A 12,309-nucleotide genomic window follows, 5' to 3' on the forward strand; every position below is an offset into this window, starting at 1 on the left:
TTACTATAGATATAGTGATGAATATTCCATTAATTGCCCTAGATAATGAGTTTTCAGTTTGGTTTTCATGGTATGGTTACAGCTTTGCTTTAGATTTAGGGCAAGGTTTTTGGAAATGGTTGTAGGATTGGGGGCCAAAACAAGTATATGCAATACAGGAAAAGCAAGAAAACAAGTACCTGCTATTCTAAGCATGCTTATTCCAAAATAAGCCCCCCTAAGTTTTTGCATATTATACCTATCATAAACTAAATGAAGGTTCACTTAAATAAGGGATTTTTTTTTTTTAGTTTGTATGATTGCACCAAATCATTGGCTGGGTTTACACAACACATTTGATTTGCTTGTGGTTCATGACATAGCTATGGATTTTTAGAAAGCTGCTTTGTATGTGAAAGAGACATTTACAATTTTTTAGGACATGTGTATATGCAAAAGACTTCAATCTAAAACCCTGACTGTTGTCAGTCGATGTACAGGCAATGCAAAACTAGATGAACTGATGGTTTGACTCATATAAGATTATTTTGTAGCATAGCAAAGATGATTAAAGAGCCCTGGTTGTGTAGTGGTTAAAGGGTTAGACAGAAACTAATCAAGGAGAGAAGCAACCTGGAATTAAGGATAAACTTCCTATCAGTAGGACAATGGCTTGAGAAGTTCAGAAGTTGTGGGTGCTTCATCACTGGAGGTTTTTAAGAAGAGACTGGATAGCCAGGTTGTCTGAAATGATACAGGGTCTCCTGCTTCAGCAGGGGCTTAGATTAGAACACCTCCAAGGTCCCTTTCCAGCTCTCTTCTGATTGAAAATTCAAAGTGTAGTATTGCAGGCAAACTCTGCCCACAGCCTGGAGTTTGATCTTGATGGGGCTTGAAGTGGATTCAGGTTTTCATCCTTCCAAGGTTGGTAAAATGAGGACCCAGATTGTTGGGGGCAATATGTAAATAATGCTTCTACTTTGTAAATCACCCAGAGGGTCCTGTAAAGTGCTAAGGGCAGTATACAAGCCTAAATGCTGTTGTTATCCCTGTTATCCAAATCAAAGAGCAGCATAATTGTACCAGTGACTGCATAAATCTTTCTATGTCCTTACAAAATTTGTAGATTATATCTATCTTCAGTAAGGGCAACATGAGATGGTTGCTCAGTCCTGTAAAAATCTGAAGTTATGGGCCTTGATTTCTTTGGTATTCAGAGTAGCTGAAAACAAAGATTTCTTGATTACAAGAAAACAAAAGCTTTACCATCAGACTGACATATTATTTTGCCATTTGGCAGTTTAATTGGCAGTGCCTCATGTGGTGGGTGCCTATGTGCTGGCAGGGTTAATCCAGGATGGCACATGTTCATGCTTTGCAAAGCCCTTGTAGAGAAACAATAATAAATAGTTGGAGGCAAGCGGCCAACAAAAGAGTGTGCTTTCCATTGACAACAACAATACAAAATGGCATCTTGGCTTTTTTCAGTTTCCAAACAACATAATCTGGATGGCAAAACATCTTATCCTTTTCTAGCCAACAGAGAGGAAACTGTTTTTATTTATATTACACAAAGTTCATCAGTTCAGAATCCTGAAGTATTGCAAAAAAGTAAGCTTAATATAACTTAGCCATGATTTAAATAAAGATCATTTCTCTTATTGTACTACTGAAGTTGGCTGCTCCTTTAGGGGAAAAAAAACCCTCCAAGCAAATAGGACATTAAATGAAATGGGAGTTAATACTCCCTAGCCAATTTGTATGCGGTTAACTATTTCCCAGGATTACTATTGTATATGAGGATTGAAAATTTTCTGCAGTTGGCATTCTCAAATGGTATATTACTCATAAGGAAGGCTGAAGTGCCAAAGAATTGATGCTTTTGAATTGTGGTTTTGGAGAAGTCTCTTGAGAGCCCCTTGGACTCTGCAAAGAGATCAAATCAGTCAATCTTTAAGGTAACCAACCCTCACGTCTTCTTTGGATGGACAGATACTAAAGCTGAAGCTCAAATATTTCAGCCACCAAATGAGAAGGGAAGACTTATTGGAAAAGACCCTGACATCGGGAAAGATTGAAGCCAAAAGAAGAGGAGCACCCTGGTGTGGTTTACATGGAAGAATAGGTATTTTGTGCATGTTTTGGGGGGAATAAGCCTGATAATTGGTGGGACTGCCTCTCCTTAAAGACATCTGCCCATCCTACCAGGACATCTGCCCTTAGGGTGGACATGCTCCTAATTCCCTCCCTTAAATGTTGTCATCTTATGGGACTGAGGAAGCATGCCTTTTTTTGTGGTGGCCCTGCCCTATGGGCCTTCCCTGCCGTTTGGTAGACCTCCATACTTTTAACCTTTCAAAAGGCACTGAAGGCATGACTTTTCCCTCAAATGCTGGAATATAGTGAGATTAATTTATTGTAGATTGCATGGGTAAAGTTTAGCTATGGTGTCAGGTCTTTTGGTTTAATATTTTTTATTGGAAGTGGATGTTTTATTTTTTGATTGTACACAGCCCAGAGTTTGATACAAGATGGGCAGCTATATAAACATTAAAATAAAAAAATAAAATAAAATGCAGAATGAATAGTAGATAGTGAATTTCAAATTAAGCCATGGATTAGAAATACAAGTACTGTGCCCCTTCTCTGTCCTAAATTTACTTGGAGTCTTAGTGAAATTATTGATTAAAAATATTCTTGCTTCAATTATACGGGGCTAATATAATTGATTTACCTTTCAGATTTGTTTAACTTTTTCCCATTTAAAATATTTATTACAGAAACATCAATAAGATTTGTAGGAAGATTGGTTTGGTGTAATGATTAAGGCACCAGGCTAGAAACTGGGAGAGTGTGAGTTCTAGGTTCACGTTAAAAACCAACTGAGTGGTAAGGGTAAGTTATTCGCCCTCAATCTAGAAAGAAATAATTGACAAGCCAGTTTTGAAAATTGTACCAAGAAAATTAGTCTAGGCAGTTGCCAGGCATCAGCATTGACCCAGAGGTATGCACATGTGTGCTTGCACATGCACACAGACAAACATGCAGGAACAAATATTTATTTATAAAACAATGTTTTAGGTTGTCTTCTAACAACAGATCAGCCAGGTGCTGACCTTAGCACATGGATTTTTAATGATCAATGTGTAGTTAATAGTGTTTCTGAGTCAATCAATTTTTCTCTTTCTCTCATTTGAATTTAAGGATAAATAATTATTTCCATTTTAACTATTATTTAGCTAACAAAATTGTAAACTCTAACTAAATTTTAGAATTTAGTTGCTAAATTCTATGCATCAATGCAGTTAAGACATAATAAATTGACAGCACATGCCACATTTTATCACAATTGAAACAAAGGTGTTGCAAAAACAAGGGGATATCATTCATTCATTCATTCGTCAAACATGTACAAAATAACAAGTATAGGTATGAACATAAACATGAACAAAGGAGATAATACAGTTTAATGGGGACAGTAAGACAGAGATGGTAGGCAAGCTGGTGCACTTAAGCAGGCCCCCTAATTGTTCCTCTTTTGCTGACAATTGGCTTTCAACTCTGTCCTACAAATACCTTTAAAAGTATTATTTGATATGCCCAAACAAGTAAAAAAATCCCTTCTCTTCCACTAAGCAGTGGTTCATTATTAGATTATACCCAGTAGCAGATTATGAGCAGGTTTTTTCTAATTTCAGAAGCATGAAATTAGAATCAAGTTAGAAACTGTGTAATTTTCTGCCATCTGATGTCAGAAAAATGGTCTTCGGTTTGCACAATTAATTGAGTTCATATTCAGTTGTACCTACCAATAAACTTGGTTGGGGACACTTTGCCCCACTCATTAGTATAAATTTAAGTAAACTGTTGATTAAATGAACCATTTGTGAGAAACCATGTGAAAAATAACAAGCCCTGTTTAAAGGTCCCAGTTTCTGGCTCCTGTTTTTAAACACAAGGTAGGTCTGTAATAAGACCTCAGATTCATCTTATGTGCAACTTGCACCCATTTCCAGATGGGAAGGCCTAGGAGGACCCCAAGTTGCACATCAACTGTGATTGTGGAGATGTGATGGTTGTGAATATAAGGGCCCATTGTAAGTCATTTTTCAGTGCTATTTAACATCAAACAGTCATTAAATGAGTGGTTGTAAGTCCAGGATTTCCTTTATATAAAGATTCATGGATTGTTTAATCACTTTTAATTATTTATTTAGTGCATTATGAGAACATGAGAGAAGAGAAGTAAACATACAAACAATCCAAGTAATTATATACAAAATGTCTATGAGGGTATGGCAGTAGCCTCATAACTGGGTATCCAATTCAATTATCTAGATCACGGCAGAGATGGTATTCAGCAGGTTCTGACTAGTTCTGGAGAACTGGTAGTAGAAATTTTGAGTAGTTAGAAGAACTGGCAAATACCACCTCTGACTGGTTCCACCCCCATTGGCTGGGTCTTCTTTTGTTGCCCTGCACAGGAGAATGGAGCTGGAAAGCAGGTTAGTGGGGTGGGGTGGGGAGGGAATGGGGATTTAACAGTATCTTTCCCCTGCCACACCCACCAAGCTACACCCAGAGAACTGGTAGTAAAAAAAATTGAATCCCATCACTGGGTCACGGGTATCAAATGTGCTGTGTCACTTTGCCATCATGTGACGTATTGTGATGTTTTTTTCCCTGTGTGGAGCTGGGGTGGGCGTGGCCTGTGTGTGAAGCATCTGCCCCATGGGCCGCTAGTTTGACACCCCTGATCTAGGTGATCGCCTCTGGTTTCATGCAGATCTTCTAGGGAATCTGAGAATGCACATCATGGGCAATCTTGCACAATATGTTTATCAGCACCACAATCATAACAAGGGAATCTTTCCATCCACACTGATACAGGCCAGAGGCAGTTCCTCCAGCATCTGTTCAATTTCGACCAAACAGAGCGAGGCAGGTCAAAACCAGTTGGTTTAGTAGAGGGATCACTAATGGTCAGGCCATAAGAAGGTACCTTGAACCATTCCTCCCTCCAGGCATTCCAAGGGTTAAACTGGATAGATATTAAGTGATTAGCTGTTTTTCATGCTGGTCTATGGGATTTCAATCTTTGATGAACTGTGCAATGTACTGGTGAACAGGGAGGACTTTGTGGTTCAGCACCCTTGACCATACCGAATGAGAGCTTGTTGTCTTCTAAGGTGGGTCAGTATGATATTGCTAAGTACTGGTAACTAATGTACAGGAATGGGATGCATGTGCCAGAGATGATTTTGGATTGTTAGTCTAGTAATTAATGGAACAGCTACATTGCAGGAACAATCTTTTTAAATGGAAAACACAGAGTGAGTATTATCCTATATATAATACTCACTCTGTGTTTTCCATTTAAAAAGATTGTTCCTGCAATGTAGCTGTTCCATTAATTACTAGACTAACAATCCAAAATCATCTCTGGCACATGCATATATATATAAAAGGGAATATTAAACATCTTTTTGTGTTAGGTTGTACTAACTTTCCAACTACTTGTAAGCTCAGTGAACTTTATCTAAAATCTAAAATTTAATATAATGTTTTCACTGTGAGGCCCAACTGTATATTAATGAAATTTTTTTGGCAGCTTTCCAGTAATACAGCTCCATCTGCATCAATACGTTTGATTATTTTTTACATTTACGCCTGTTTGCTTCAGGCTTCACAAGTAAATACCATTACAAGTTTAATCTTCTGCTACGAATGAAAACAACAAAATAATATTGCAGATTTTGCATGCATTTTTTTCACTGAAATGACTTAAACTTTATTGTTCATATTCTTCAAGATGGCTGCTCATATAAATTTAAGATTACAAAAGATAGAGAAATATTTACTTATTTTCCTTATCTACTAAGTTGTCTGTAACAGTATCATAATTTTAAACGTTTGATTTTTTAAAATAAATCTCTGAGTATATACAAGGGTAGGGTTAAATGATACTATAATTTTGATAATTTACTTAAACAATATAACCATTACATGTAAACAAAATAATTGTATATCTGAGAGATTCATATGTGCATTCAAGCTACTTGCAATTCATGATAACAAAAATGTGAATAAATACTGCAAGATGAAGATTTTAAAATTTCAAATATTCCATTTCTTTCCCTCTTTTGTGCATTTTTTCCCTTCCCCAACTGCTAGCTATCTACTAAAATTCCTTACTGCAGTATTTTACTGTGTTTTGTGGGGAAGGTTCTTTCCTCATTTTCAGCAATTGTTCTAACCCTCTTGTTCTTAGGCCAGTCTCCTGAGTTGGTTCATCTCTCTCCCTTTTCCTTCCCAGCATGAATGTTTGCTACTAGGGTCTCATGAACAAGCAATCTCAGATAACTGGAATGAGCAAGAAAACTGGAACATTGGTCTTTGTTATCTTTTGAATAGTGTTCATTTATAAATGTTTGCTCTGAAATCAGTCCTTTGAATTGAATAAAATGTACTTATTGATAATTATGTGTTGTGATGTTTCAATATAATTTAAACTCCATTTTAGCTGTAGTATTTTAAGAAGAATTGATTTGCTGTCAAGCTATGATTAATAGCAAACTACTGCAGTAAATTTTCATAATGATCGATCTTATTCCTTATGACTTAGACAAGATTCAAGGTTTTCCTAGTCTGGAGCCTTGAGACATGTAAGATTTACTGTTTATTTACTCCAACTTGCATTACTATAAGCCAGATTGATTAGGATATCTGGATGGACGTCCCAAATAATCTCTGTCCTCAGAATTTGCGCTGTTTTACTTTTTATTTATAGTACCATTTCAGCATAAGAAGCAGGACTATATGTCCTTTGAAAAGTAGGGCAGCTCTTTGTAAGAAGGAACTTATATTGTTAGGGAGCAAGTGGAGAAATTTTAGATGGAGTTTACAGGAAAACCTCACTTTTTTCCCCAGCACCTGTCTGAATTCAGTTGAGTCAATTCAAGCTCAATTCAAAGGTTTTTTTAAAGGCTTTTTAAAAGTTGTGTAGAAGATTTTGAGGATATTACATTTAACAGACCCCAGTGTAAGCTCTTCTTTCTTTCTATCTATCACTTTCAAACTAAGTAAGATATGGAAGAATTCATCTAGCTAAATAGATAGTTAGTGCTTGGATGTTAACTATTGTTTTGATAGTTATGTGTGCCTATGGATGTCTCTCAGTTTACTGTCATACTGCTTAGTAGTAAAATGATTCATTGAACAATCAGTGAGGTCTATTGAAAAAAATTCAGTGTGGAGAACACAACTAAGGCTGGGGAAGCTATGATACTCCCTCTGATGAGGAAAGGCATTTTAGTTGCTGATCCATGAATGTGTTATTCCATTTTCCATTTTTTCCAATTGTTTTGATCAATATTATTTACACCAGTAGTTCCCAAACTTTTTCAGTCTACCGCTCCCTTGGTGCTACAAACTCATCCTCAGTGGCCCCCACCCAGGGGTGGGATTCAAATTTCTGTGGGCATGACCTAATTTGAGGGCATGGCTTGCTGGTCACATGACCGGGTAGGTGTGGTTTGGTGGTCATGTGACTGGGTGGGCGTGGTCAGGTAACTGGAAAACCAAATACAAGTGGTCCTCACTTAATGGCCGGTTGTTTAGCAAGTGTTCTAATTTGTGACTGGCCTCCCCAGAGATACTTGACCTGTTTTTGGAGTTTTGACAGCCATGCACACACATACACACACACTCCCTTCTAACCCTGCTGGAGCAGGTCACTGCACTAGAATCACCAAAACATCTCTGATTAGATTCTAGTAGTGAATAGAATGTAATCAGAGATGCTTTGCCGATTCTTGTTGATTGTTTTATTTGTATTTCTTTATTTTATGTTGCTGAATTGCATTGGCATGTGTGTCCCTTCTTGTGCACAGCCCAGAAGCTTTTGTGATTCTTTGCAGCAAAAATTACTGACCTCTGGCTTTGATCTAATTTTCAAACGTGTTGCCACTGCTGCTTTCTAAGTGCTGGCCCCGCAGGTCCATCCCATTGAGCCCGCTGCACCAGAGGGACCTGCCCAAGCAAGTCTGAGTGAAGCAGTGCACCAAGTCAATGGGGTGAGCCTGAGAGAGGGAAAGAGAGAGAGAGAAAGAGAGAAGGAAGAAAAGAAAGAGAAAAGGGAAAGAACGATAAAGGGGCAGACAAAGAAAGGATGGAAGGAAGGGACAGAAAAAGAAATAAAGAAGGAGGGAGGGAGGGAGGAGAAAGATAATGAGATATTTATTCTAGTCCAATCACCTGCTCCAGCAGGGTTAGAAGGAAGTGTGTGTGTGTGTTCTCCTTGTAATTTACCAGTACATTTTGGTTTTGCCTTCTTCAGAATTGGCACTGTAATACCCATTGAGGAAAAGTAATTTTTTAGAGTGGAGATCTGGTCCAATGGATCCTGTTTAAAGCCTCAACAAAATGTGAGAGCTTCCTGATAGTCTTGACCATGTTTCGTCCACAAAATTTTTAATAGAAGCCAAAGTGGTTTCAATGTGGAAAAGGGCCTCAGTCTAAACTAGGCCTCATTTCAATCTGATGCATCAGGTTTCTCTCTCTCTCTCTCTCTCTCCCACCCTCCCTCCCTCCTAGACTGACTTTGCTGTAGCTTCCCGATGTGTTTGTGGGGCCAGCGCTTCGAACATGGATGGATGGATAGAGAGAGAAACAGGTCGGTAGGTAGGTAGATAGATCTATATTGGTAGGTAAGATAGGTAGGTAGGTAGACAGAAAGACAGGCAGGCAGGCAGGCAGGCAGGCAGGCAGGCAGACCTTTTGGATGGATGGACAGACAGACAGAATGCGACAGCAGCAGCACTTTGGGAAAGTAGAGCAAAGCCAGAGTGACTTTCCCAATGTGCTGCCACCACTGTGTTCGATGCCATTGAGCCCCTTGCACCGCTTCGGTGCAACAGTCAATGGGATGAGCCTGCGGTTCCGGTGCCTCAAATGCCCCCCTGCTGCCTCTTAGTGTCCCCCCCTTCAGCAGCTGCTTCTGAGCAGAGCCCGTCCCACCTCCCGTAATCCCTGACATAGCTTTGCACCGACTTCTAAGCCTTGGCCCACAAAGCAAAACCTCCCAATGCTCAACTCCACCAAGAACGCTCAACATGCCGAAAGGCCTGCCCTACATAATTCCTGCAACACAACTACGAGGCAGCGCATGCGCTTTTACCTCACTTTCTTGGGGAGACCTTCCTCACAGCTGGCTTGACCCAGCCCTGTGGGGATCTGTTGTGGCTCAGTGCAGGCAGAGCTTCCGGGATTGGAAGGGTGGATCCCATCTGCAGCGCTGCGCTGATCCCATGCCTGCAAAAAACCTCCAGCCGCCGTGTTTTTTTTTTTTTGGTGCAGCTGGACTCCTCCAGTGCCCGCCTGCCACCTCTTAGCGCCCCCCTGCCAGCCCCCTTGCCTCTTAGCGCCCCCCTAAGGCATCCCACCACCCCTCAGGGGGTGGTACCACCCACTTTGGGAACCACTGATTTACACTATTCAATTTTCTTTTAAAGCTAAATTTACAAGGTTGGGGTATTGAATACCATTTAGAATCAGCTTTGATTGGAGTAACAAAACAAATTTAAAAAAAAAATAAAAGAGGAAATGTGTCTTCTGTTACAGCCTTAAAGAATAATTCGGTCAATTTGATCTGTAGCTTAGAATAACTCACCTAGAAAATAAGAAGTGAGAGCATTTTGCACTCTGTCTTGAGATTCGTGAAGAAAACAAGAGTACAAATAATAATGTGCATTTGTCTTCATAAATTTTTCTTTGTTATTTTCCAGCGTATAAATTTGATATGATAAAAATGTATATATGCTTTCAGTATGTATCTGCCTTTGTTTTGATCACCGTTTTGCTTTCTATTTACTATTTTGTAATTGTTAAAAAGAAATTTAAGTTATAAGTATATTCTTTAAAATTTTACATCATATAACTATATAAAAATTCTGTTTAATTTTTTTCATTTCCTAATTGCATCAGGCTGGAGCCAATTACTATTTCCCATAGATATATTACTTTGAATAATGTGAATTTATAGTGTGAATAATGTGTGAAATAGTGTGAATAATGCCACCATTTTGTGGGATTCGTTAATCACATTAAATGAGATGCACCTTTAATTAATCAATGAATAGGTTGAACCCTGGATGTATTAGGATAATGATGTTAAAGAGTGGACAAACTCAGATTGAATGAAAGATAAATGTCAGTTGAAAAAGAATGTAAGAAATGTTACTAGTTTAATATGATTTTGGAATTAATTGCTTCCAATCTAGGCTGTTATCAGAAGTGTGACAGACCTGTTGATAAGGAGAAGTCTGGATTGGATGATTGAAGGGGAGCTAGTTTTGAATGAAGTAAAGAGCAGATTGCCATTTTGGAAATGGCCCTTGACTAGCAGCTGTCACCGGATTTACAGTTGACAGCTGTGGCAAAAAGTATGTTTCCATAACTATAGGTAGTGTGCCAAAAATGCTTGTTCCTGAGCCAGGCAATCTTGTTACATCTCATTGTGACTATCAAATGTTCTTTATGTGGAGTGGCCTTTGAAAAGTATCTGGAAATTACAACTGCAACTGATGCAAAATGTAATGGCTAGGCTTCTATTTGATGCAAGGTTCAGGGACTGTATGATGCCATTATTGAAAGATCTGCATGGTTTGCCAGTTCCCTTTAAGATAAAATTTAAAAGCCCTTTACAACTTAGAGTATGCCTTTCTGAGGGATATCTCCCACTATATAACTACATGCTTAGTAGGAGAGGCCCTTTGGAAAACCACTCCCTCCTCCACTGCTAGAATCCCTTTTGATTCACTAGAGGACATTTTTCTGTCCTCGGATGATATGAAATTTAACTTCTGCTTCTAGAAAAATGATGAAAACCCATCCATCACAGAAAAATCCATTAAGGGAAAAGACTAATTATATAATGTCTTCTATTTTGGTTGCTTTTATAGAAGAATTAATAAGTTGCATTTGAAATAATGCCAGTGCCCTATTTTGTTTCTGACAAGCACCCACTAGAGAGCAGTATATAGACAACATACAGTATTGCTGCAGGCTTACTTTGCTTCTATGCTTCAAATGTTCTGATTTTAGCTAAAGAATCTGGGAAGAAATGGCATTAAATAAGCCAAAATTCATTTTACACTCTATAGAATTAAATGGCAAGCTACAAAAATATCCCTTTTTTGTTTGTACAGCAAAGCAATGTACTTACTCAGAATTTCTGATTTCATTAAATATTGAAGTTCAACTTTAGTTTCCAGAAATATGACACAAGCAAGTTGCTAAAATGTAACAAAATATTATATTTTAAACTTGCCAAACAAATGATGCAACTTATCAACAGTTCTTTTAATGATCTTTAATTGGAAAGGGGATCACATCCGTTATGATAATCAGAGACCGAATACAGTAAATCAATTCTGCATTATGTATAATTAAAGGTAATTTCTTTTTGAGATAATTATTTTCAATTCTGAACATTCATGTTTGGCGACTATCAACAATAAGCTAAAATATTTACATCTATATATTCTGATTCAAGCTATATTTTTAAATTTTCGTGTGTGGTAATAATCTCAACTGAAATCAGTGAGAGTTATTATATTTATGTATATAAGGGGTGACATGTTAGCAATTTAATTCTGTATGAATTAAATTAAAAATAAATTTCTCTGAATTTAGGTTTATTCACATTGATTGTGCATATGATTTCAGTCTAAATAGAATGAATAGAAGTTCATTAATAGATCTCTGTGGAATTTGCAGTAGATATCATGATAAAAAGTCTTATTTTGTCCCTTTAAGTTTAGACTGCTGAAAAGAATACATGGGCTTGGGGTATAGAGCATGTAAACAATTTGTGACGTTGTCATGATCACTATTTCCTGGCAGAACATCTTTCTAATGCCATGTTGCTTCTTAATCCTTAGTAAATCTTCATCCACAAGAATCACTATGTTGCTTAGGACTTTGGTTAATGGATGTATGTTTTCTGTAAACAGAAAGTTGATCTTCAAATCTGGAGTAAGCCTCAGACTGACTTTTCAAAGAATGTTTAGAAAACATCTTATTCTCTCAGAACGAGAGAACATCCTGTAATAGAGAAAAATGAGTATTTTGCTTAACTGAAAACCATCATGTGTTACTTGAACATTCTTGCTTTGTATAATTATCCAAATTCCATCTTGCCACTTAAGTGATTTTGAAATTTAGTTTATATCTATTTCCACGTTTATTTTAGGATGACTGGAATTAATGTACATATTCATGTCCTACATTGCTAAAATAGCCATGATTTATGTATATTTATTAATCCTT

This window comes from Pseudonaja textilis, chromosome 3 (assembly GCF_049901715.1).
Source record: "Pseudonaja textilis isolate UNSWEBS1 chromosome 3, rPseTex1.2, whole genome shotgun sequence".
Lineage (NCBI taxonomy): Eukaryota > Metazoa > Chordata > Lepidosauria > Squamata > Elapidae > Pseudonaja > Pseudonaja textilis.